This window comes from Anas acuta, chromosome 1 (assembly GCF_963932015.1).
Source record: "Anas acuta chromosome 1, bAnaAcu1.1, whole genome shotgun sequence".
Taxonomy (NCBI): domain Eukaryota; kingdom Metazoa; phylum Chordata; class Aves; order Anseriformes; family Anatidae; genus Anas; species Anas acuta.
In genome coordinates, this window is record NC_088979.1 from 94,262,019 (window position 1) to 94,287,607 (window position 25,589).

General features: G+C 40.5%; 1 long non-coding RNA gene across 1 annotated transcript; it reads left to right on the forward strand.

The window, feature by feature from the left end:
• Positions 1–12,641: 12,641 nt before the first annotated feature.
• LOC137850188 (uncharacterized) lies at positions 12,642–15,338 on the forward strand. Its single transcript, XR_011092340.1, has 3 exons — positions 12,642–12,754; positions 13,594–13,756; positions 14,395–15,338. It is a non-coding gene; the product is annotated as an uncharacterized lncRNA (long non-coding RNA).
• The last annotated feature ends 10,251 nt before the right edge of the window (positions 15,339–25,589 follow it).

Consider the following 25,589-nt stretch of genomic DNA (forward strand, 5'->3'; position numbering starts at 1 on the left):
TGCAGAACTGCTTGGGACCCAACAGCACTTATGAAAACATTTAGTTGAAGGCTTTTTTCCCCCAGAACAGCTCCTCACACAACACGTTCATATTACTTCATCACTGGAGTCCTGGCCTTGTATTTTATTACCTAAGTAAAAAATGAACATTTTTTGTAATCTGGCTCATATTCTATCTAGTGAGAGTTGCTTTCCCCCACTCAGATGGTTTTGGGTATCACTTTTTGTAATACCTTTTTCTGCAACTTTTTGTCGGGGAGATGCATATTCCTAGGCCACCCATGTGTGGAAGGAGGTAGATCATGTTGCACTGAGCTTTTTTCAGGCTCTCTTCCCATTCATTTGCCATGAGCATTTGTATGCATTGCTTCTGGGCTGCTTGGTTATTGATGGGGAAGACTGAAACACTCAGGGGAACAGGGGATACTCCATTTAGCCACTTACAGCTTTGGAAGAGCACACATGAAGGTTACTTAAGGCCACTGCTAGATGTCCTCCACAGAACTGGCTTTTACCTCATTTTCTTGTCTCACACACACCTTGCACACACTGTGAAAAAGGAAATAACAGCTCTGAACTTCTTGCATGTGAACCTACCATTTGTCAGACTTTTAATTCCAGATTTCATTTTTTTTTTTTTCTATTTTTTCAGGCCTGTAATGAAGAGAGACTCACCAAAGACAATGGAAAGTTCTTTCTTTGGCTTCAGCAATTCCAGGATTTTTGGTCAACATCAAAACAGGGAAGCTGTTAAAAAGGGGTCTTGAGTGAAAAGGAAAAATATGTGTGTGAAGCTGAGGGCTCCATTTGTAAGTTGTGCTTGAGTTTTGAAGATGATGAATGACCTTTCAATTTTCAGTTTAAGAATATTACTTATTGTTCTCCTAGGAGGTACTCTTTAAACCATTAATTATTCTCAGGCTGCAGCTTTTATTTTCTTTGCTTTGGCAATGCTAAAGCATCTCAAAATTGGTAAGAATGGCTATAAGAGATTGTTTGTTCCCATCTCTCCCTGACCAACGCTGAGCCTGGGAAGAGCTTGCTCCTGGCCATCAGGGAAGACATGAGGTCTAGGAGATACATGGTGTGTGTTGGAAACACAGCCTGAATGCTCTGCACAGTGCCTCTTCTCTGTTCTCCAGGGTTCAGTGAAGAAGACAAGCTAGCAAGTGGCATGGACCAGACCTTTGTGTAACTGAGCCAGCCTGGGGCTCTGTGGGATGTGACTCAGGGGTGTTATTTCTGCAGGTGGACAGCTTAACTTGGTGACAAACACTAGGGCATGGAGTCACCAGACAAGCAGCTCCCACCCCAGGCACATCAGTGCCAACCACTATGGGACATGACCTGACAGCTTATTTTCTTATATTTCTCCTTACGAGTGTGGCTCAGCCCAGATTCTTTCGCAAATGCTGTTGCTCCCATTTTGTTGTTCCATCAACAGGACTACTCAAGAAAGGAAGCATGGCATGCTAACTAATGTCTGTTGTGTATACAACCCGTGGGTGAGGATGAGATAATTGGACTACTCCCTTTAAAGGTTTCTCAGATATGTAGACCATTCTGTGCTCAGACAGTAATGCTGCTTTTCCTCAGCTGGCATCACCACACACTTTTAGCCCTTTCACTTACATGTAAAGGATAGTACCTGACAAATATTAATATAAAACAGAGAATGTATGAGTGCATCCTTTTATTCCTCTCTGCTTTTCTGCAATTCCTTTCAACTCACAGAAATAAATTTTGCTTACAATGACATTGATGTAAATCCAAGGCAACTCATGGGACACCACCACATGCATCACTTTGCTTTCTACTTGGATTAGAAAAAGGGTACTGAATACACTTTTTCCTTTATTTTTAAGGGCAGTTGGGAAAAACAAAAACAACAAAAATAACAACAACAACAACAAAAAAAACCAACACATTTTATTAACATATAAAAAGCTTATTAAAATACCCCCTGCTTCAGAATGCCTATTGCAAATAGCTTCCATTGTGTTGCTGAAGTTAAACACTGACATAGCCGTACTATTTTCCATGCAGTTGTAACAGGAAGATAGACAAAGAGAATTCATATTACCCACTCTTTTCAGCAAATTCTGTCCTAGGATCGAAAAGCAGAAATATTTCTGTCCTGGTTCATAGAGTTACTCTTGTGAAACACAGGTGGTTCACCTGAGGAAAAAAAAAAAGGCAAACAAACATACAAACAACAAAACAAAACAAAAAACAACAACAGAAAGATAAGCATCAAACCCTAGTTCCTGAGTTTACAATCTGTTTTTATGTGCACAGCAGGAAATATTTTTTAAAAATCCTGGGTATTTCCAAACATCTGACTTCTCAGAGGAGTAAAAATGCAATCAAAGTATTTCCTTTCAAAGCTGCATCACTTTATGATTAGTCAAGGGTTTTTTGTAACATGAATTTCCTTTTCAGAAATGTTTTCTATTACATCTGTTTATTTTTTTTAGCAATCCAATTAAATCCTTCTTTCATCAGGATGGAAAATTTGGTGCAGCTCATTTAAATATATATATCCCATGGTATGCATGGCTACTATAGCAAACATTTAAATATTTTCTCAGTTAGCTTTATGCCTGTCTATGCTACAATAGATCAGGATTTGACCCCAGCAATTATGACTATCCTCTCCAGAATGTCCTTTGGTTCCCTTTCCTTCAAATATAAAAGTATTTGTATGATACATACAGTACCACAGATTTTATTAGTCTAAAATATCCCTGGCACATCTGGATGCACAATTTGGATCAGCTCGTGATTTAAGATCCTTGTCATTTTCCCTCATTTTATGCATTTTACTATATGTGCATTTGCTGTTACACTTTCTCCAATATATTTTAAATACAGACCTTTAAAAAATAAATTATTGCCTCAATCCCACATTTCAGAAATGTTCCAGTGTTTATGGAATGGCTTTGTCCAGATTAAAGGACAGAGATTTACATTCTTTTACTTTAATTGCTTATGGGTTAAATTAACACAGAAGGAGTCTTGCAACTTTCCTGCTCCTTTTTGCAATCGCTCCTGACAATCAAATCAAACCTTACTGTAACATGAATATTCTGGGCCAAATCGAGGACCTGCACCCCTGGGCAGACATCCCCCATTGTTTGCTCTCTCTGAGTGGCTGGAAGTGTCATCTCACTGCAGCACAGCTTCCCGCAGCTGCTGCTCTCTTGGCTTGACACCCACTTCACATGCCCCATGTGTAAGTATTGTGGTTAGTCTTGTTATTAGTGTCACTCCTCTACCACCCTCCCTCGACTGCTGTGTTCCTGTTGGGCAGCCACATGGGAACATGTCCCAAGGTGCAGCTGTGGTGCTGGTAGGACAACAGAGTTGCTGTGGGGACCTTTTTCGGGTGGGAGATGGAGGCTGGTGAAGGGCTGGAGAATATACCATCCATGGTGTTGGTGGCTGAGGCACATTGTCTTTCCACGTAGTAAATGGAGTAATGAGTCTGGTATGTAATAAGTCTGGTTTTGCTTCACGGTAGTTTAATGATACAAGTATGTAATGAGTCTCGTTTTGCTTCACGGTAGTTTATTGCACAGCCAGCCAACATCTGACCTTTCTTTCAAGACATACTGGCAAAAGAGTAGGTTTCTTTCCTAGTTTGGTCTTCCAAAAGAGGGCATGGGAAACCATAGGTCTGTGACTTATCTTTTACAATAGGAGAAAAATGTTGATGGGAAGCAAGGAGAAATCCTCAAAAGCAGAAGTGCTGAATGTTTTTGCCCACTGCTTGGAGCAAAGTGGCAATATGGTCCCCAGAACAGGTATTCAACATATTGAAGTGCCTTTGAGAAGCTCTTCATGTGCAGAACAGAAGAATTAGAGGCCATATATGGGGCTCTTGTGGAAGGGATAGAGCTGCTGGTGAGGACCCTATGGGCTCCTGCTGCACCACCGAGCCTGCCAGCCTCCTTGTTTCTTCTGGCATTGGCATACTGACTTTGGCGCTTTACATTCATGTTCAAAAGGAAAAGTTCACCCACTAGCTTGCTACCCGGTTCCTAGAAAATGCTTTTGCATGTTGCATCCCTCACCACCTCTTCCCACGTGGCCTTGATCCCACCAGGCAGGCACGCTCGTGGCAGGGCTGGAGCTGCTGAGGGGGGCCGAGTGCATAGCCTTGGCTGAGGGGCTGGGAAGCCTGACGTGCAGATGGTCCCAGCATTATTTGGACTGGCTCTAGCTCCTCTTGTCACTCAGCAAGACTGCTGAGGGCTGGCAGCAGTGCAGAGGAGCGCTGGGCGGGCTGTAGCCCAGCCAAGGGAGGAGCTGGTGCTACTGGGAATGGTGGCTGTCCTGGGAGAACAGGGGAAGCTGCAGGCGTCAGAGAAGGGAAATCAGGGCTCTCTCGGAAATTCATGACTCTTGAGCTGGGGGTGGGGGGAAGAAAGACTTGGTAAACCTTTCCCCTTGCAAACGTGTTGTTACTGTTGGCAAACTACAGGGGTTGCAACACTTTGTTTGCTTCTGCTAAGACTTGAGCTGTGCGCACTCTTCTGAGAACACCTTAAAATAAAGGCTGACTTTGGCAATAACAACGTGCTTGTAAATAAAGAGCTTTACTTTTGAGAAATGTTATCCCTAACTGGAAGCATTTGAGCAGAGCCCCTGAAGCTATTTTCCTTTCTGTTATATACAGAATATAGATTCACAAGCAGGTCATGACATTTTTTGCTTTCTCATTAACTGGGCATACCTGAAATCATTGCCCTGCAATCCCATGCTACTTTCCAGCCAGGACAGTTGACAAGATGTGCATATGTAGCTGAAGTGCACACTGAGCAACAGGGACTGGATTCAGAGCTGGCTTTAAATGCCACAGTAAATTAGTTATGTAAAACAGCATCGGCGGGCATGTGTGCAAGCTGAAATAATTTGGTAGGATAGGACTGAAGCAAGGAAGGAGTTGGTGGAGTTTTTCCACCTCCTTGGATGGCTTGATTTGAGAAGCAGTAGCTGGCATTATATTTTAGTACATGTTTTGTCTCCAAACAGCTCTGCTGAACACTGAAACGCTACTCTGCAAACCTCAGTCCATTGGCAGAGTGTCATGGCTACCGCTGGACCGCGTCCTTGTATGTTACGTAAAGTCATGGGAAAGAAGACGAAGAAAACACTCTCTAGGTTAGGTTGCCAGCAGATCCAAAGGCAAAAGCCAGCTTTAACTTCAGGCCAAAAGCTTGGGAGTGACTATCTGAAACTTTATAAGATAGACACCGCTGGTTTAGAGTCTTTAAGCAGCACATCCCAAGTAAACCACAACAAAAGCTTGAAGAGGAAAGGTCAGACCTGTGAAGTGCTATTTGTTTTCACTGAAACTTCATCTCCCACTCACCCCCAGCCTAACCAGCAGCGGAATCAATTACCACTTGTCAGACTGAAACCTGACCCCAGAAATGAAAGAAGGACATGACCTCTGGGGGGAAAGGAAACCACGAATGAACCACTTTCTCCTTCAATGAAGGGTTAACAGGACTGATCCTCTTCTTCCCCCCTTTAAGAAAAGATCAATACCACTGTTCTGTACATTTACTCTTCCTTTCATCAGGGATGGCCAGTAGGACAGTGAGGTTATTGAGATTAGGTTTCATAAATTACTCCATTTAATAATTGAAGACAAAGAGGTTCCATGCATTTTAATAGCATTTAGCGTAACCATTCACATTTGTAGGACTCATAATAGATCAATTTCAACTGCCATTACCACTTGAGGTAATGGTGCTTCCACTTACCAAGTTTCTGTTAAGTATAAGATCAGCTTGTCAAAAAGTGGTCAGGTTTAAGGCAACATCCCCTACCCTCTCATTTTAGACAAGTCCTGAAGGGCATTCCCAATGGACTATCTACGACACAGTCAGGACATCTTTGTCAGTTCAGCTCGCCTTGCAGCTGCTGTGGCATCTGAGAAGTCTGTTCATTTCTATGTATAAAATGATATAAGAGCATTACTTCTGACATGCAGGACCAGGCTATTCCTCATTTAGAGCACCAGAAGTGAATGTGGGCAGGACAGGAGGAGCAGTGAATGTGGGCAGGACAGGAGGAGCATCTTCTTATGCTTCCATTTTTGAATGTGAGCAAATAACCACTACGCATTGGGATGAAAAAGAAATCTATCTTCCTGGGAAGGGTAAGAGGTCCATTTGAGCAGTGGGACTTAAGTAGCTTGTGGTCATCAACCGCTAACGCTAGTCTTACAGGATTAAGGACCATATTTTAATCATCCTCTCACCCCACACCAAAACCAAAGATGCCTTCTCTATTTGAGCATTTTGCAATTTGGGTTTGTTAGCATTCACACTGCATTTGAAATTATCTAATTTTCACTACATTCTTGTTGCTTGACTGCACATACCCTCCAGGGAGACATCTATGGCCATCTTAGCTTTGCATTTGTTGCATACTGGTGTTGGCCTCAACTTTAACCTGTCTGTACACTTTGCTGGACTATATTTTCCCCGAGTTACACTATTTCTGTCATAAAGTGTTCACATTTTTGTGTGGCCAGCCTTTATCCCCACAGCCCTGGCTCATTTCAAGGTGTTCAGGGTCTCAACCACTCTGTGGTAGGTAAGACACAAATATTGCACTTGTGGTATGCATTGGGTGCTGAGCACAGCCCACACAGCAGTCTGAAGAAAGAGTGTCTCCCAAAGGGGGTGTTGAATGCACACAAACACGTGCTTTATTTTTTAAGGGCCACTGCCAGGACCATGCTGACGCATCAAGCATAGAGAACTACTTGGCGTCAGCCATTTCTCAAGCAATTTCTCCTCCTGTACTTTATAGAAAATGTTCCCAATTTGCCTATTCATTTTTATGCTTCTACATGTAAACAAAGGGATATTCATTTTTTTCTGCACTTTGGGGTTTCATTATCTATTTTTTTCCTATAATAATCTGCCGGGAAAGCATATTTTTGAATTTTCTTGTCCTGCTGTCCCATGAATAAAGCACTCACCCAGTTTTCCTTGCTGCCTCTGCCTGAGGAAAGAAGAAAATTCTTAAGGACATTAATTGTGGAAACATCATCAAATCCAAGCAAGTAAATAGAAACTACTTCTCTTCTCCCATTCCCACTCCCTTCCCCTTTACACTGAAAAGCAAGCAAACCAGGCAGAATTATGAAGGAGGCAGGAAATGAAGGCGAGGAGGGACAATTCAGAAAATAAAAGACATTTTATTGAGCTTCACAGAAGATTGTCTTCTGTGGTTCTGATTTTGCAATCTGGCACTATGCTGGTGATAAGTTGATTTAGAAAAGCATTTTTGCATAGCGCTATGGGGGAGAACCTCTCCACTTCTCTATTAAATCAACTGACTGTGCCAAACATGAGCAAGCAAGGCAAGGTGGCCCTCTGAGCCACTGTACTGTGCTTGAAGAACATGTGGGATGTGATCTGGCATGGATCAAGTCAAGAAGGTTTCTTACCTTCTTGTGACCTTCATCTCTCTAGTCTGCATTTGTGAGCGAGGTGATGTGTTCTAGAAACCTTAACCCTAGCTGTGACTTCTTGGAGTGGAATAGCCCCCAATCTCAGCATTTCTTGTGGACTCACAGAGAAGTGATACATACAAGTTAATTAATCAAGCATGACAAAAAAAGGTTTGCTTTCCATCTGAGTCTGGCACAGCTTCTAATGAAAAAGATGAATGCAAACTCACTTTGGAAGTATTGAAATGCTTAATATTTGTCAGCTACACCCTGCTGAATATATTCATTTAAAAAATATGTCAGCAAATGGACCTGTGAGAGGAAAGTCTTAGAACTGCAAAAATACATCTTTTTGGGGAAATATTTTAAAACTTTTGGACTTTAAAAAACAGTAACTGTTTTTCAAAGGAAATGTCTGAAAATTCTACAAAAACATGTTTTTTTTCCAAATAGCTGGGATTTTTGGCATAAAAAGATAAAAACACAAAAAAAGTCTCAGACTTAATACCTACTTGGCTGTACACTCCATTTCGTGATGGATGGATCCTTCGGCAGGCATCTTTAGGCCCTGAATTTCCCTTTTCCAAGGCTCCTCCTGTTTCAAGGGTTGGATATGCTCCTCTTTTTTTTTTTTTTTTTTTTTTTTTTTTTTTAGGTCTCCAGAGTCTCAGCTCTACTTCCTCTTGCTTTTTGCTCCACTTTATGAGGCCAGCCTCCTTCTTACAGGGTTACTGTCTACCCTTTCTTCCCTGCCAAAAGGCCAGGTGTCTCAGCACCTCTCCACCACTTTCACATTTGCTTTTGTTCCTGCAGATGTCTCCTGGACTGCTGGCTGACTCTGGGATGCTGACATGGAGCCTTGGTACTTGAGATAGAAAAAGAAAATGACTGGGGAGTTACTGCCACTCACATAGCCATCATTTTTTCCATGGGCACTAACACCTCTTCTCAGAAGGACTAAGAGATAGACCATCACCTCCCATTTTCTATCCAGCTCTCATGCTGTGTTTTAGCAGTATCTTTTCCCCAGCTATTCCCTTTCATATTCCAGATACCAAACCTTATCATCTTCTTGCTTTAGGAAATACCTGCAAAATGATCAAGATTTCTCTTAATGCTATCCATTGTTGGTAGAACTTCTCTCCATTTTTTTTTTTTTCTCAGTTTGTTCTGTGCTGTTCCTTTCAAACTGTTGCTTTTGGAAAATATTTGCCTGCCTGTGAAAGATCCCTGCTAGAACATTTATGGGCAGTGAATCCAAAACCTGTGTGAGCAGCACCAGAGTATGGACTTTATATCCATGAATGTTTCTTTTGCCAGCATTTGTCCTGTTTTACTCCTTTTGTCTTGTCACATGTCTGGGTGATCAAGTGACTGCCCCATCATAATTACTAATCCTGATTTATTTTGTCTCAGGCAGATTGGGGCACAGGGGACACAGTTTAGGAAAGCTCTTAAGCATGTGGTTTTCTCTGTCCCTGTTGCAAAATAAAACCAATTTCCTGAGCTGGATGTAGGGAATGGTGGAGACACAAACAGATCTCCCCGTTGCCTGCAAAAGAGGAAGAACTACTTTTGTCCTATGCAGATGCTCATATGCCTAAATTAAACTTAGATCTGACATTTGGATGGGGAAGAGAGGATGGGAAATGATCAATGTGATTTTTGTTACACAATCCTTTGCTCTGTGCTTTGTTGCCACTCAGATTTGCTAAGGGGAGATAATTCAGCTCATCTGTCACTGTCTTTTCCATGTCCTAACTGGACGTGCTAGGGACAGACAGCTCCCTGGCAATGAGTTTGAATCAAGTGGATTGGCTGTATTCATGCTGTTGAGAGCTGATCATCCTTTGGCATGAGCTTTGGCTTTGAGAGAGCTAGTTAGGGTGGTCCAAAAGAGAGCCAGAGAATGAGGTAATTAAGCAGTGTGGGCTAGCACAGTCCTGGTGCACCAGATCTTTCCTGGGCACTCAGTCTGTGGTGTAGACACAAGTGACCCCCTTGCCAAAAAGTGCATCTGGACGATGTCGCATGACCAGAGTTAGGGCCTGGCTTTGTTTAAAGCAGTTCTCCTGCACTGAAGGCGAGGTAGTGACAATAATATGCATTGTATGAAAAGCTGTGTAGCATTGTCAATAATTATCAGATAATCCTTAGTAGTACGAACAGCCAATATGTCTACAAAGTTGTTTTCCTTTTATTTGGTGAGGAATTCTGAGAAAAGACTGCCACCAATACAAACCAGGCATTGTAAACATTTCCAGGGATCACTTTCCTGATCCTGAGGAGAATCAGAAAAGATTTTGTTTTCCTGGAAATTAATATTTTACAAGTGGACAGAAGAGGCTGCATCTGCAGAACTGCAAACTTTCCAGGCAGGCGTGATGAGTCATGAGTTTGAAAGCAAACTTCTCCTGCACTCACGAGGATTAGCTTTGTTAAAACAATCTTGGCTACCTGCGGATTCAGCCTGTGTTATAGCTGTTATGGGAGCGAGAGTAAAATAAGTGACTTTGTGTTGCTTCTCTTTAAGGTGCATTCAGGATTCATATGGCAAGGGGCTGTTTTCAGACCTGAGGTGTTAGGCTTGGCTCTGTGGCTCACATGTGGCAAACTGCCAGTTTTGTGAGGTCTCGGCTAGGAGGGAGAAAGGTATACCACTGCCTAGTCCTATTCACAGGCTGTTTATTGGATTTGGCCGGGATGTACGCAGCTAGATAAGCTGAATGAAGCAAAATTCCTGAGTGCATTAACGTCCATTGCTAAATTCAAGTGGTGTTTTGAGAGAGCCAGCTGACTGTAGTGCATACACGCTGGTCAGATTTATGTTTGTAGGCAAATGCCAGTTATAGAAATAAAGAAATATAGAAATAAAATAAAGTATATTCTAGGGAAGAAAGAGTAATTCTACTAGAAGTTAATTCATAGTAAATGTTAAAAGTTTGAATTGAAATTATATTTGATTAAAAACCTCACCGGAGTGATGGCTTTAAATTAGTTGTCCTACATCATAATTTAAATTCCCATGCTGTTTATTGTAAACAATTCACATGCATTGTTTTCTTCTCTCATATAAAAGATGAGGAAATATAATGGATGTAACATAGTGACCTTTTGATCCCTGTTACAATTTAGATAACAGGCTTTAGTCACGGCTTCATTTATTGCACAGATGACTAAAGTGTAAAACTGGAAGTGTTGATTCTCAAAATATGAACCTCAATATCATTGGAATTTTTTTATTTTTTATTTTCCTTTGATGTGGTCACTGTGCTTGTGGGTTAGGAAACAAGCTTAATTAGTAGGAATCCACTGTAGTGAGTGGGTAGGATTTTGTTAGGGTAGGATTTAAATGACTTGCAATGTGCACATGCACACCTTAGTAGCTCCCATGAGGGTCCCTTTGTAGTCAGTGGGGAAAAAAAAGCACTATCAGGGTGTTTTTCTTTTTCCTCTGAAGCTAATGCTTGAAATAGGTGAATTGTCAGGAAAGATGAACCGTGCCTTAACATTGTAGGGCTTCATTGAGAGTAAGAGGAGTCTGACATGAGCCTCAATGAATCCCACCCCTTCTGTCTGTTACTGTGCAAGTCCAGGTCATTAGCAGGGAGCATTTTCATCGTTGTCAAAATGCTTGCTACACAGTAAAAGCAAAGGAATGTGCCTAATAGCTTCTATGCATGGTATTATTCATGGAAATACTGTCTAGGAAATGATGATACCATCATACTTGCACTTTGATATGTCTTAATATTTGTGCCTTATTTTTACCATATAAGTGAATTAATCCTCACAGCCTCCTGCTTTTACCTCCCCTTTAGAGATGGTGAAACTGGAGCAGAGGCACATCAGAAACCAGAGATGCTGAGCTTCCTCAGATTTCAAGGGAAAGGATGTCCCAGAGTGACTCAATCAGTGCTTCGAATGCTCCAACATCATTTCTGGCAATCTGTCTGTGGTAATACTTGGGATGATACAAAATGCACCCTTCTCCATTTGGAAGAGAAGAAGGTGATGAAACCACATCCTCAGGCTTAAACTAGAAGTACATATATTTGTGCATATTATCTCATTTCCTCTGTGTGATTTCTGAGGCCATGCATGGAGGTCATTGCCTAGTCAGCAAGCACTGGTTTCACCCTTGAAGGCACTGCTGTTCCTGAATTTGTTTGTCCTAAAAGACACCATGAATTTCTACCACCCTCTACTCTAGTCCCCTGGAAATATTCAGCACCTTGCAAGTACAAACGTCTGAAGAACATTTTCAGTGGTAACTGTTTTTTTTAAGGCTATTTCCATGTGTCAACACCTTGCTGAAAATTGATGAGCTGTGTTTGGCTGTACTGAAATTCTTCATCAGAATCACTGCCTACAAGTAGCTTGAGTACAGGTTTGGATCTTAAAAAAGCCTCGATTTATACTTTGTAAAACAGTGCTTAGAAGTCCATTTGATATCTATATACATAGATAACTGTAATATTAATTACAGTGTGGCTTATATATATATATTTATTTATTTATTTATTTTTTCCTCAAGAACAACACATCTAAATAGACAATCAATAGAAACCTAGCATAGAATTGCCTGTATTTCTGGGGGGGGGGGAGATCAGTGTCATATTTGCAGAAATATGCTGAATTACATGTATCTCCACTAAAAAGCTATGTGTTTTATGTGTGCCACATGGCTACAAGGGTTTCAAACAAAAACTCCCTAATCCCCTTTCTGATGGAGAAACTGCTCGGAATTTTCATTTTGAAATAATTTTTCTTTTCAAAATTTGGCTTATGTTAATTTAAAAAGGGCAAGATGCCTAATGCAACTGAAACCTCCCCAAACAAAACTCCCTTTTCATTCTCTTCTCTTCTCTTCTCTCTCTTCTCTTCTCTTCTCTTCTCTCTTCTCTTCTCTTCTCTTCTCTCTTCTCTTCTCTCTCTTCTCTTCTCTTCTCTTCTCTTCTCTTCTCTTCTCTTCTCTTCTCTTCTCTTCTCATCTCTTCTCTTCTCTTCTCTTCTCTTCTCTTCTCTCTCTCTTCTCTTCTCTTCTCTTCTCTTCTCTTCTCTTCTCTTCTCTTCTCTTTCTCTTCTCTTCTCAAGGAAGTGACATTTAAAAAATTTCAGATTGATCTTAAGCATGACGGTCTTGCTTCTCTCTTGTTTTTTCAGGTTGCTTCTGAGTCAAAAAGTCAATTATTTATCACCATTTTACTGATGGGGAAATGAAACAGAGAAGAAAGGACTTGTCTTAGTCACATGGGAAGTCTGTGGCAGTTCTGGGTAAGGAGCCTAGGATCCCACGTCCCAGTGCAGCAGTTCAAAGCTTCAACCACAAAATAAACAAAACAGTGAAGTTCTTTTTATAGCTGGAAACCATTGCTGACATATGTCGAAAGACCCGCTTGGATTCTCACACTTAGAGCATATAAAAGTGATATCGCTTCTCAGCCAGATGGCAGTCACTTGCCCTGGGTTAGAAATATCAATTTTAATGTGAACTGTGAGTTTACATAGTCTGTTCATGCTCAGAACCCCCTGTCACTCAAACCCACGGACCTCTCATCCACTGGGATGAACCCATACGTGCCGCTTTCCTTTCATCCTGCAAAAAACATATTCCAGCACTAACCCTGGTGCTGCCCAGAACTTAACTGATCCGTGATGAAGGAAGATGGCAGTCACCTATAATGACTGAAGTCTTATTTTGAGGTCTGTGATGGGAGCAGCACCCCATGCAGGCTCAAAGGGATCCTGGTAGATCATATAATTTCAGGAGGAAGTGACATCAGGGCTGAATGACAGGGCTTTAATCCTATGCATTATTTAGTGTGTGATATTGTTGTGGGGAGGGACTGCACACTGAAGAAGATATTTTCTGAAGGAAAATAAAGGAAGCAGAACAGCTGATTAGTTACTATTATCAGACGCTAATGGTGTCATGTTGATAAGATGGTAACCAGATAGCATGTAGAAAGGATTTTAGTGCTAAGTACTCCATTGCCTTTGTGTGATGCCTCATTACTGCACTTGGATCCCCTCCTCTATAAATTTTTAATGACCTCACCATTTTCATGTAACCACTTCACTCCTTGCTTTGCTCTCCTTTTTGTCCTGTTCAGGTCCTCATCTGAAGTGGAAATACATTGTGTGCTGAGATGTGGAGACTCCAGTTTATTGTCCTGCAGCACACAGCCCTCCTGAGAAGACAGGAAAGAGAAAAAGATTCCGAAACTTAGCTTCAAATGTTCATTGCAGGGACTGATGGTAAAGGAGTTTTATTAGGTCTGTTCAATGGTGGCTAAGAGTTTCCATGTAAAGCTACGTGATAGGTACAGCACATTTATGGGGTGACACCATTGCTAAAAGCCCCCAATGACTCCTTCATGGGCATGGAGGCAGGCCAGACTCCTCCTCCTTGTCATAGTGGCAAGGCTAAGAGAGAGAAACAAATGGAAATCACAGCACCTTTGGGCTTGATCTAGTCTTCATCAAGGGATGAATTAGCCCAAAAAGCCAGAATGGAAGGGGAGTTTATATTAATGCCTCATTGTCCTGTGTCACAACAAGCACTGGGGAAGAAGGAAAGTTCCTTACTTGGACTCACAGTTAGTGTCTCCTAAAACCAGAGCTGAAATATTAGCCCTGCTCAGTATGAGACCTTTTCAGAACGTGGTGGTTAGAAAAATGCATGTTAATTAATGAAAGGAATGGCAATCAGTGCCAAATAGTAAACGTCAATAAACTCCCTTGTAAATGAGGAACATTGGGAATGGGTATTCTCCCTATAGCCTTATTTATCCCTAGTGATGCAACTGATGAGGGCCCAGATCTTTGTTGTGGGAGGAAGGATAGTGTGGCTGAAAAAGTATCTCGAGTCTTTCAGATAATGTGTTGTACTTTTGGTTTTGTTTATAAACTAGGTTTGGAGAGAGCCTTCTTTGGACCTTCCATCTGAAACCATCTGGAGGAAAATGCTTTTGCTTTTGGCCGGTTTTGGCTGTGTTCCTGCCCTGCCACGTGGAGCTCCTCAGCCTGGAGGTCGGGCTTGGCAAACGCAGCCTCGTGTCGTGAAACCCACAGCTGCGGGCAGAGTGGCTTCTCTTTGACATTTCTCGAGTGAGTAAGACCCGTCTGGAATTTCTGAAGGATTTTCTGCTATCTCGGGTGTCTGCTGCCTGCTGCAGAAACAGTTTTTCTACGGTATTATAGCAAATTTTCCATGGATCGATCATCACCACCACCGCTTCCCCTACAGATAATACATATCTGGGAATAAAGCTCCTCAGGGCAGCTACCCAGGCTTCCCTCTTTGAAAGGGTCTTTTCTGAAAGATGACACACATGGACTCACATCTTAATATTTATTTATTTATTTTTTTTCTCTGAAAACATCTGAGTCACAGTTGTGTGAATAACAGGACACATTAAGGAGCAAATGATATATCTGGTACAAGTGAGCTCACTGTCCCAGCTTACTAGACGAATGTTTATACATTCAAATAAGCAGCACACTCAGCTCCTGGGCTGATCTTTGCAAGACACCCAATGCGCTGTCTGGTTACGTCATGGTGATGCTGAGCATGACATGCACCAGTGGTAACAAGTGGAAGAACAAAGCTGTAGAGCTGTGTGCAGTCTGTGGCAAGGTAATGCACACTTGAGGAATCTGGCTGCTGGGAGCAGGAGTGGGGGAAAATTATATTCACAGGGTAAAATTTAGCTCCAGAAATCCAGTTTCTGAATCTGGACAGTCTGTGAACACACTTTTCTTGTTTTTTCCCTTCCCTTCCCTTCCCTTCCCTTCCCTTCCCTTCCCTTCCCTTCCCTTCCCTTCCCTTCCCTTCCCTTCCCTTCCCTTCCCTTCCCTTCCCTTCCCTTCCCTTCCCTTCCCTTCCCTTCCCTTCCCTCTTTTTTTTTTTTAATTTTCTTTTTCTTCTTTTTTTTTAATTTTTATTTATTTATTTTTTTTTTTTCCCAGATCTCTCTTCTCTAGAAAACATTTATAATAAAAAAAAAAACAAACAAATGTCACCTAAGAGCTTGGAGACAGAAAATGAAATTTTTGTCTTGTGGACAACTGGAAAATTGTTTAGTTTTCTACTTTGGAATGGTTATCAACAATTAGAGTCCCAGCCTACCCTTTTTCTAGAAAACAACCCCTCTGAACAAGGAGATGTGTAAACACAGGACAAAAAGATAGCTATTACCTGAGAAAGCTAAGAAAACTCTGATATATCAATTTCAGAATAACTACATTATTGCATTATTCCCACCTCCATTTTGCAAGATAAATGTTTATACCAAAAGAGTATCAAAGACTAAATATGAAGAATCATTTGATCTTAATTTTCTGCGTTTATTTTTTATTTATTTTTATTTTATTTGGAATTAAAAATCACAAGTATATTTTAAATTCTCTGGTCTTTTAATATCTTGGAAACTGTGGCACCTCATGAATACTTAAATTAATGGTTTGTGAAAATAACATTACACTCTTTCTTTTACTAGACAGCAACCTCAGCTAAATCCCCCTCCTCCTTCCTGTTGACCTGAGATTTTAGGATTTAATCTGCTCACCTTTGCCAATCCCCCAAAACAATTCCACAACACTGTTTCAAAACTGACCAGCAATATTCTTAGACATTAATGTCCTCTCTGACATTGTCAGAGGCCAGATTGAACCTGATGGGTGTCTAGGAATTTGCAGCTCCCAACCAGATTTTAAGTTCTAAGTTGGTTATTGATGACAGAGCTGGAAATGAGATCCTAGGAAATCAAACTATTATGAATATTTAAAACCTGCAGAATTTCAACCACAGAAAAATGTGCGCTCCCACCGCTCCAGGGAAACTTAGATCTGCCTGACCTGTTGAAGTCAGCTGTGCTTTACTCCCAGCACAGGAATTCCCCCCCTTCATCTGACAGTTTGGTGTCCTCAGGAGCAGCATGGGCATTCATGTGCCAAGGCCAGCAGTGTGCCCCAGTGCTCAAATATGAAACAGCTGGGCAGGTCTCTGGGGAGCCCTGTGAGAGGTGAAGAATCTCCCTCCAAAGACGTGGAGTGGCTCCAAGGAGACTCCTTTGCTAATTCTCCTGCTTCTCACTGCCAAAGAGCATCTCGCTGGCTACATTAATCTGCAAGATCTATCTTACTTTAACCGTATTGAAAAGGACTGATGTTTTGGGGTTGTGCTGTGCTATATTAAAATCCATATTTCAAACAATAAATGCTTTCCATTTATCCAGGCTAGTCTCTTTTCTACCGAGCCAAACTTTCAGGCAGTTAGCTAAACCTTTCAGTAATATGAAGCACCTTTTTCATCTTGTGCCAACACTGTAATGCCTCCAATAATTTATGTTTAATTTTTAATACAGTTATCTATCATGAGTAATTATGTGGGCTGCTCACAATATTCCATTTTCTGTTATGTGGTTTTTCTGAAGATTGTGGACTTAAAAAAAATACAGAGTAGTACTACTTTCTGTTGGATTTCCTCTAAAAAAGAAATATTGAGGCATATTTGGAGATACTGTGAGTTAGACCCTGAGAAGTCCCTTGCTCTGTCTTTAGATCTACTGATAGCAGTGTGAGAAGCAGTGTAAGCTGCTGTGATTTATGCACTGCACAGACAGAAAAAAAAGGGCTGAGGAGAGTTCATTCACAGGGAGGTTTGGCTGATGCTTGCATGTGGGGCTCAGTCTTTGGGGAGAAAATGTCACTGCAGCTACTGGTAGTGCACATCAGTGCTGGAAAAGGCATTCACTTTCATCTCCAGAAGCTAAGGAAAAGCTAGTCCTATCCCAGCAAACTTTCCATCTAACTTACTTTCTCCTCCAAGCTCATAAAAGTGTCGATCTCAACACCTGGCGGCTGTGCACCCCTGTTGCTGGGGGAGTGATCCTGCTGCAGTCACTGTAATTGCCCAGTCATGCCTGGAGGAACTGCTGTAACACTGCAGGCACTCTTCTGTAACATTCAGTAACTCCAGGGCTGGAGGAGTGTGATATTTTCTAGTGGCAAAATGGAAAATATCCGTTCCTGGCCCAGAGCTGCTTGCACCAGCAGCAGCCACCAAGTGTTTACCTGCCTTGAGTGACAGCCTGGTTTACACGTGCAGTAGGAGCAGCTGGTTTCATTAATCTGTATTTGGCAATAAACAGATATGAGTACCAGATCTGTCTGAAGGACCGGAACAACTGAACTCCTAGGGACCATATTGTTTTCTGTCCAAATCTACATTTTGGGATGTCTGTGCTCTTTCTCTTATTCAGGAGCTCTATCTATGAGCACTGCTCTTTTGGGAGGGAAAAAAATGGTTCTTTTTTTTTTTTTTTTTTTTTTTTTTTCTTTTTCCTGGCCAGACCACAGCTTGTCCTGACATGCTCTCTGCTCTGGGAATTGGGAGTGGGATGTGTATAGGACTGCTAACGGAAACCTACACCAAGTATCTGAGCACTGGATACTTGTCAGAGACATTTCCAGCCTCTGTGTTGGTGAAGAGGCCCTGGACGATAGTGTGTTTCTGAAACGGCATTGCTTCATGAGTGAATGGTTCATCAAACACACACAGGCTGTCAAAGTTTACAGCTGCTTTTGTTCAGAAAAAAATAAATGTTAAAACGCATTTATCCTCACAACAAAAAAGCATAAATTACTTGTTCTTATCTGAATACCTGAATGAATGAATGATTTTCTTCATATACAATAACTACTCTCATGGAGAAGATGTGGGTGAAACCAAATCAACGCTCCATTACAGAATTTGCACTGACAGTGCAATAAGGGACAGAAACACTTGCTAAGAAAATATTTTCTGTATACAATTTCTTCATGTCTGGCAGCTGAGTCCTGATCCTCAGAGAAGACACAGGCAATACCTTCAAAAGCCAGACCTTCCTGGAAACTCAAGCTAGTAGTCGAAGATGCTGCACTGGATGGGTTCACTACATTTGTTGCTGTAGTCCTCCCCACCCCAAGTAGCATCACCCCATGAGCTCTCCTGATGTGTGTTTAGGAGTTTTTCTACAAAGCCATGGCACTTAGCCTACACTCAGGACTGTTGCTTCCTGAGAAAACTTAATATATTGCTCACTGAGTCTTTGTCAGACCCAAAGGAGACCTTGTATGCCCACAGATTTATCAGTTTTTAATCCCAATATTCTTTGAATGAATGAAAGATATTATCTGTCCTTATGAATGCTGTGAATACCATTGGAAATCTGTAACTAAAATATAGTCATCAAAAAAAAAGGGCTGCAGGTTTGGCCTCTTCAAAGTCAAAGTCAAAGGTAAAGCTTCCCTTGATGTCAGCATCACAAGATTTAAATGAGATAAAAACACGGTTTATTTTGGTAGCAGTTCAAGATTTACACATCATATCAGATGTTTCACCACATATATAGGTAGCATTGAATAATACAAGATGTGCAGGTAAATCTAAGGCTGTAATTCACTCAAAGACTTTTGTTGATATCTTAACCTGACAGTCAAACAGCTTAAGTAGTTTATGACCAGCAGTAGAACTCCCTTGATTGAATTACTGCATAGCCATTCAATTGCATAAATGTATTGTTATTTATATGGCGTGCCAAGGCCTGATTTTAAAGTTACCAATAGCAGGCTATAACTAATGGAGAAAGAGCAGTACAATATTACAGTGCCCCTTAAGCAAGGAAAATGAATGATGTGCACTGTGTTCTGTGCTCATGTAAAAATAATTGTTGTAGTACTGTAGGGAATTAATTCCTTAGTATCATTAAAGGAAGGAGAACTTGAGGTTGTTAGTCAGAAGTAGTCCCTGGCCCCTATACCAGAGTGTAGGACCTGAGTGATTTTCATTATTGTTAGGCACCTGACTATAGATTGGATCCACAATTTTTTATAATAATGGACTTAAAGGAAAAAAGATGAAAAGAGGTGAAATCGGATACAATAGATGAGCATGGTATAACTACAACACAAATACAGTTCTGTACAAAGGATAAAGGGGGTTTACAGAGACCTCCCTGACTCTCAGCACCTCTGTGCACAGGGAAGGTGCAGCCTCAAGCACTGATGCTGGTGAAACTCCTTACACCAACAGGTGGGAGCTCTGCTGCTGCAGCCCAGCGCTGCTCTCTTGCATCCTCCCAGGGGCTGCAGGTTTTCTGTTCTCTTCTTTTGCTAGAGAACTAGATAGCTTTACCAGGGGAGGGTCCAGAGAGCACGCACATTCAAATCAGCCCTTTTCAGAGGTGGTCAAAACTGCTCAATAGCAGTGCAGGCTGTCTGTATCATGGGCTGTCATGGCAAATTGGAGCTGACAGCTAGAAACTGCTCACATAGATTTCCTATTGCTCCTTTTAACCAGCCTGTATTAAATTGCACCAAAAGGGCTGACAGCCTTAAAATCCATGCCATTATATCACATTAAGGGCTACAAAAATCTGCCTGCTTTCACAAATTTCAAAGTCAATTGATATATAAGCCTAGTAGACATCCTATAGCCTAGAGACACAGTACAACCAGCACATATATGTGCGTGTTCATTCTGCCTCCAGGACCATCTGCAGTTCTCAACTATTGCCCCATATCATTCTGAGAATCCTATACATAAAGGAAATTATTTTAATATAGGAAAAATAACTACAGGCATGAATATTTCCTTCAGGAAGCCTTCTAACTGGACATGTTTTTTGAAGGCAATATTATCACTTATCTTGGACTCATTAATTACAAGAGTAACCTGTATATGAATGAACATTGCCATTGAGGAAAAAGATACTGCTTGTTTCAATAAGGTGTGAAGATGAATACTTGCATGTCAGGTAGAATAAGGACTCAGTCACGTTTATCCTAGCAGACAAGACAGCAGCATAGCCTCTGAAATACAGAATTTTAGAATATATTAAAATGTTGATGAGGATAAAGGCAGAAAAAAACATATCCATATGTGAAAGGAATTGTATGACATTGTCCTTTCTCAGTCATGAGATTTTATCTAAGCCAACATAATTCTTAACATACAGCTTCAAAATTCTTCCTCTAAAACAACTCCATCGCCTCAACAAAATTACTGAGCGTAACAGCCAGTATTGTACAATCGGCTCAGCACAGAAATGCTCATGCCAGTACGCTGGTGGCAAAATCATCTTTTTTCATAAAGCTTATGATACATTGCCATTGTCATTCCCTGGTTAGTTGTGGAGGTGAGACTGAACAGGGATGAATTATGGCTCTGCTCCTTTGGTCTTTATATCAAGCATGTTGCTCTTGCTATCCTGACTGTTATAAAGTCAGCAGACTGTCACTTTCTAGGGAACACCATCAGAAGATAATTTCTTTTTAGGTCTCGAACTAGCCGCCTCTGGTTTCAAGTGAATATAAATAATATATATCAAGGACTGGTAGATAAGCAAGCTATCTCACACACGTAGACGCTTGAAAACTAATCAAACTTCCTTCCTGAAAGGGACTTTTATTGGAAGTCGGATGACCCTTAGTTTGACATTTGAGAAAAAAAGCAGTTAAAGGTACTTAAGCCATGCTCCTCTTGTCTCCCTTCATCAACAAACAAGAAAGAAAATTATTCATGTCATCCATGTCACATCTTTAAAAGTCCTTTGCATTATCAAACCTCAGCACATGTAAAACATGCAGCATACAAAAGCAGTTAAATTTGACATTGTATATATTGTGGTTTCATCAGTTCCTTTGGTCACTGAACTTTGGAGCAGTCTGCTCTGAATCCTGAGAAGAGCAGCGGGACTTCCATAGGTCACCCCAGCCTGTTGCAATGGCAGCCTGACATTGGCATTACTTGAAAGGAAAATGATCTCTTCTAAGATTGGGAGGGCCAACTCACTAGCCTTCAAAACTTTGTGGTCTAATAAAGTAGATAAACCCTCTGCAGAGGAAAATAAACAATTAACTGGTTATGTTCTCAGCTGTGTTAGAGGGATTACATCATGACCTATACACACAAACACACACATTATATAAGGATGGATCCTAGTTTTATACTTCATATCCAGAAATCAAATTTTCAGTAGATACATGTTGGTTCAGTCCTATTTATTTTTAAATTGCTTGATTTAGTTGGACTAAAGGATTTTAGAGGTCTTTTCCAACCTGAATGGATCTATGATTCTATGATTTGCAGAATAATAGGATGTGATTTTAGTAACTGAACTATGGATGGCTTTCCTGGATTTCAATTTTTATCACAGTCAAATATGTCTCTTAGAGTTTCTTTCTGATTCTGAAAGCTGTGTGTTTGGGAGTCACCCTTAAGGTCATTGTTGACTTCTCCAATCTGATGTTATGTCAAGGACTAATATTGATTTTATAGGGGTGTGATAATTTTCATTTTGTTATTCAATACCAGTAACAATGAAAAATCAGGTCAGTTGATATTAATATTGCTAGAAAAAGGTTCTTGCACTAAGCAAGAGGGTCAGCTGTGGCTTTCCTTCAGATCATAAAAAGCAGAATGTCTCAAAAGCAGCCTGGGAGGTCATTTGTGACTCAGAGCTCTGCACCAGTAAAAGCACTGGTTCTCCCTCACCCATGAGAGCCATCAGTCTATCCAGGCTAAAGTCCCAGAGATTTAAGAGCATTTCCATTCTGTAGGCCAAAATTCTTTGGCCTCTTCTCTTTACACACCCCACAAGGCACTTGAAATTGCAGTGTCTGATTTTACGCACCAAGTCATGTAAACATATTCACTATTTATATCGCTAGCAACTGTAACAAAGATTTAATCCTCAAGTTTCCAGGGAGGGAAGAGCCATGTATGTTCCAGCTCTGCTGCCTTCAGTAGATCTTCTCCAAATAGATGTTGGGTTGGTGCCAAGAAAGTGGTCCATCCTTGATTGAACACTGTCTGCATAGCTTGGACAACTTCGTGTGCAGCTGATTCTTTCTACGTTAGGATTAATGGGGCATAAGCAAGCCTTACAGCTAACAATCAGGTTGTTTCAATCAGTCATGACAATCAACAGCCCTGTAGGAAACATGGTTATCAGACACACATTACGGAAATGTGAGGAGTAGTTAAGTGAACTAGCAACTCTTAATGAAATAAAACTTTTCTGTACTGATTTCTGCATTTTTCCAGTCTGAGCACAACATCTTTCAACAATAGAAATAGATATGTTCCAGTGTAATTTCGCTTTAAAAATCACATTTCTTTTTCTTGTTTTATTGCTTCAAACAATGTCAATCAAACGGATTTGAACTTTTCGCTGGAATGCTTAAGTTGTTGAAAATGTTACAGCCCACAGTATGCATAACTACAGTAATTGAGTTTTTTTTTTTTTTTTTTTTTTTTTTCCGCGCTGCATAAATTAATTCAAAATTTAAAGTAATTTTAAAGTAGTAAATACATAATGATTATGAAGGACTTGCAGAATTAAGAAGGTACTGAAGTCAGAGTGATGATCAAAACTTCCAGAATTTAAACAAACTTGGAAGAGAATCATTAAATCAATGCTGGTTTTAATTTTATTTTTCTTACCAAAAGAAAAAAAAAAAAAAAAAAAAAAAAAAAAAGGTCATGAATTCTTATCAAGCTTCCTTAAAGGACAGCTTGGCTTTGGCTCTGACTTCTTAAAATTAAAATTATATTGATTTTCCATTTTATTAAATAAATGCTTCTTCCTGAGCTTGCTTTAGGAAAAGAAAAATGTTTTCAGTGCAATTTTCTGTCCAGCCATTGCCTGGATTTTGACTGTGAAATGCACATCCACATCAAAATTAAGAGACAAAGGGATTACTGAGGGCAGCACTTGTTCCAAGTTCCTGGTGGCACGATGCAAGTTTCGCCCTCGCAGACATACAAACAAAATGCAAGTGCTGTCATGTTACCCTGTACCACACTTCCTTTAAGAACTGTCCACAAATATTTACATTCATGTTGAGGAAAGAAATTGGCGTGGTCCTCCAATGCACTGTAGAAGACCTTCCCTCCGTGTCCCCCCTGTGCATGCACCTCTCTGTTAACAGCTCTGAGTCCTTCTCCTGCAGCTTGTTAAACACAAACCGACACTAGTGCTCCTACTGGTACAGTCTGTCTCCTGCTTCCAAATTTATTTTATACATGCACTGCTAAAAATGATAGCAGTATGAAAGTGGAACTTTGAAAACCATTGAATCCTTCTAGATTAAAACTGTTAACTTCTACATGGGCAAAGTTACAAATTATATCCATTAGGACTCCTTGGCTTCTTCTGGATCTTTGTAGTTTAGGAAGAGCAAGAAGACCTTTTCTAAATCTGTCAGCTATTAAGAGTATTCTTTGACCTCAGGGGCAAAGAAACATTTCTGAACTGAAAAGATTAACCCACACTGTCCTTGTGCTTTATGATGAGGATGGAGAGCTGCTGAGGTGACGCAGGTAGTGGAATTTGGTGCAAGATCCCTTACTGCCTTTCTGTTCTCATCTAGTGGACAGTTTTCCTATAAGATAAGGGAAGAGCTCCTGACAGGTCAGTATTGAGTAAGATGGTCTCCAAAGGAACTATTAGTACTTTCTGTAATGCCGTGTGATTGAAAATGAATGATTTGGTAAGATAGCTATTGTATTATTTGCATAAAGGATTTTAAGAAAAAAATTAAACCCTAGGGAGGTTCCAAAAATCTTTCTTTGTTTGAAAAGGGAGTTAAGACTGTTAAGCAACATAACATTTTTACCCCATTGTATAATTTACAAAACTCAGGCACTCAAGATCTAGGAAATAAATAATTAAGCAAGATCATTAATCTCACACTACCCACATGATAAACACAATTATCAATCTTATCAACTATGTAGAAATGAACATTTCATCACAACACAAGGACTGTCACTCTGACTCTAGCTACAAAATATTTTACCAAAAGCATAAAATAAAACTGTCCTGAAAAACACAATTAGCTGTGAAGGAATCAGTGACATAGACTGACAGGGCCACATGCAAATCTGATTTCAGTAAGACTCAATCTTGTATTGTATTCCAGTTTTTCCTGATTTTCTGCATTTTTTTTTTCTTGTCAAATTCCTACGTCAGTTGGTAAGTACAGTTACTAGGTAACATTTTTAAAGAAAAGCACTACGATACCAAATTAAGGATAAAGCAACAGAAAAACACTCCACAGGGAGCAGCTAAGGCTGTTTTGCTATGGTGTAATAGCTAATTCCTTGAAGCAGACATAATAGTGGATGAGTTACTGAGTTCACTGAAACCAAAAGAGGCAGAGCCTCACATGTTCCAATTGCTATCCTCTATAAAGTTCAAGATTGGAAAAAAGTCTAAATTCTGGCCATGGTAAAGCTGAACTCTCAAAGTGTGGAGGACAAGGTCACTGTGCCAACTCTTCCTGCCAAAGTGCAGAAGACATTTTGGGATTTAATAAGTTACAGCTATAGCCTGTAGGTTATGTTGGGAGTAGGATATGGAATTGCTGCAATGCCATCCGCTCAAACAAGCTCCTGCCAAGCTCCCTGGGTGGCTCATATGGGTATGTAGGTGGTGGGAAATCAGCCACAGATGGCACTGTTTGAACTTTCTGAGCTTTTTAGATTTACCTACTAGCCCATATGAAATGAGCAATGTCCTCATCTATCCATTTTCTTACTTTTAAGTGCCTGGCTTTAGCAAATGGCATGAGAGGTGAGTAATTTTTTTCTGTTACATATCAGCTTTAACAAGCTTTTGAACCAAAACTATTTACTTTTCTGTGACGGAATTGGGAGAAAATGGAAGGTTAAAAAGAACTGCCTGAAATCATGCTCTCCTGTCATATGTTTGAGACAAATTTTTGGTAGAAGCAAAGTAATACCATGAGCTCTGATTTGGAAGCATTGGCCACATTTTAGAAGGGAAATATAATTTTAGCTTTTGAAAGAATAATAATTTCTTTCCAGATTCATTCTTTTTCACTGGAATTACGTAAGAAAACACCTTCTCCCTGGTATTTTTTACAGGAAATTCCAAGAAACTGAGCTTTCCTACGTTACGGTATTTCCATAAAAACACACTCTCCTACATTATTTTATTCAGGAGCAGCTAAAAATAGCTTTTCTTGAGTTACAATGTTTGTAGCAAAATACTTGAGAATATCCTTCCTAGACTTGCCAGCTGTGTGGATAGTCCAA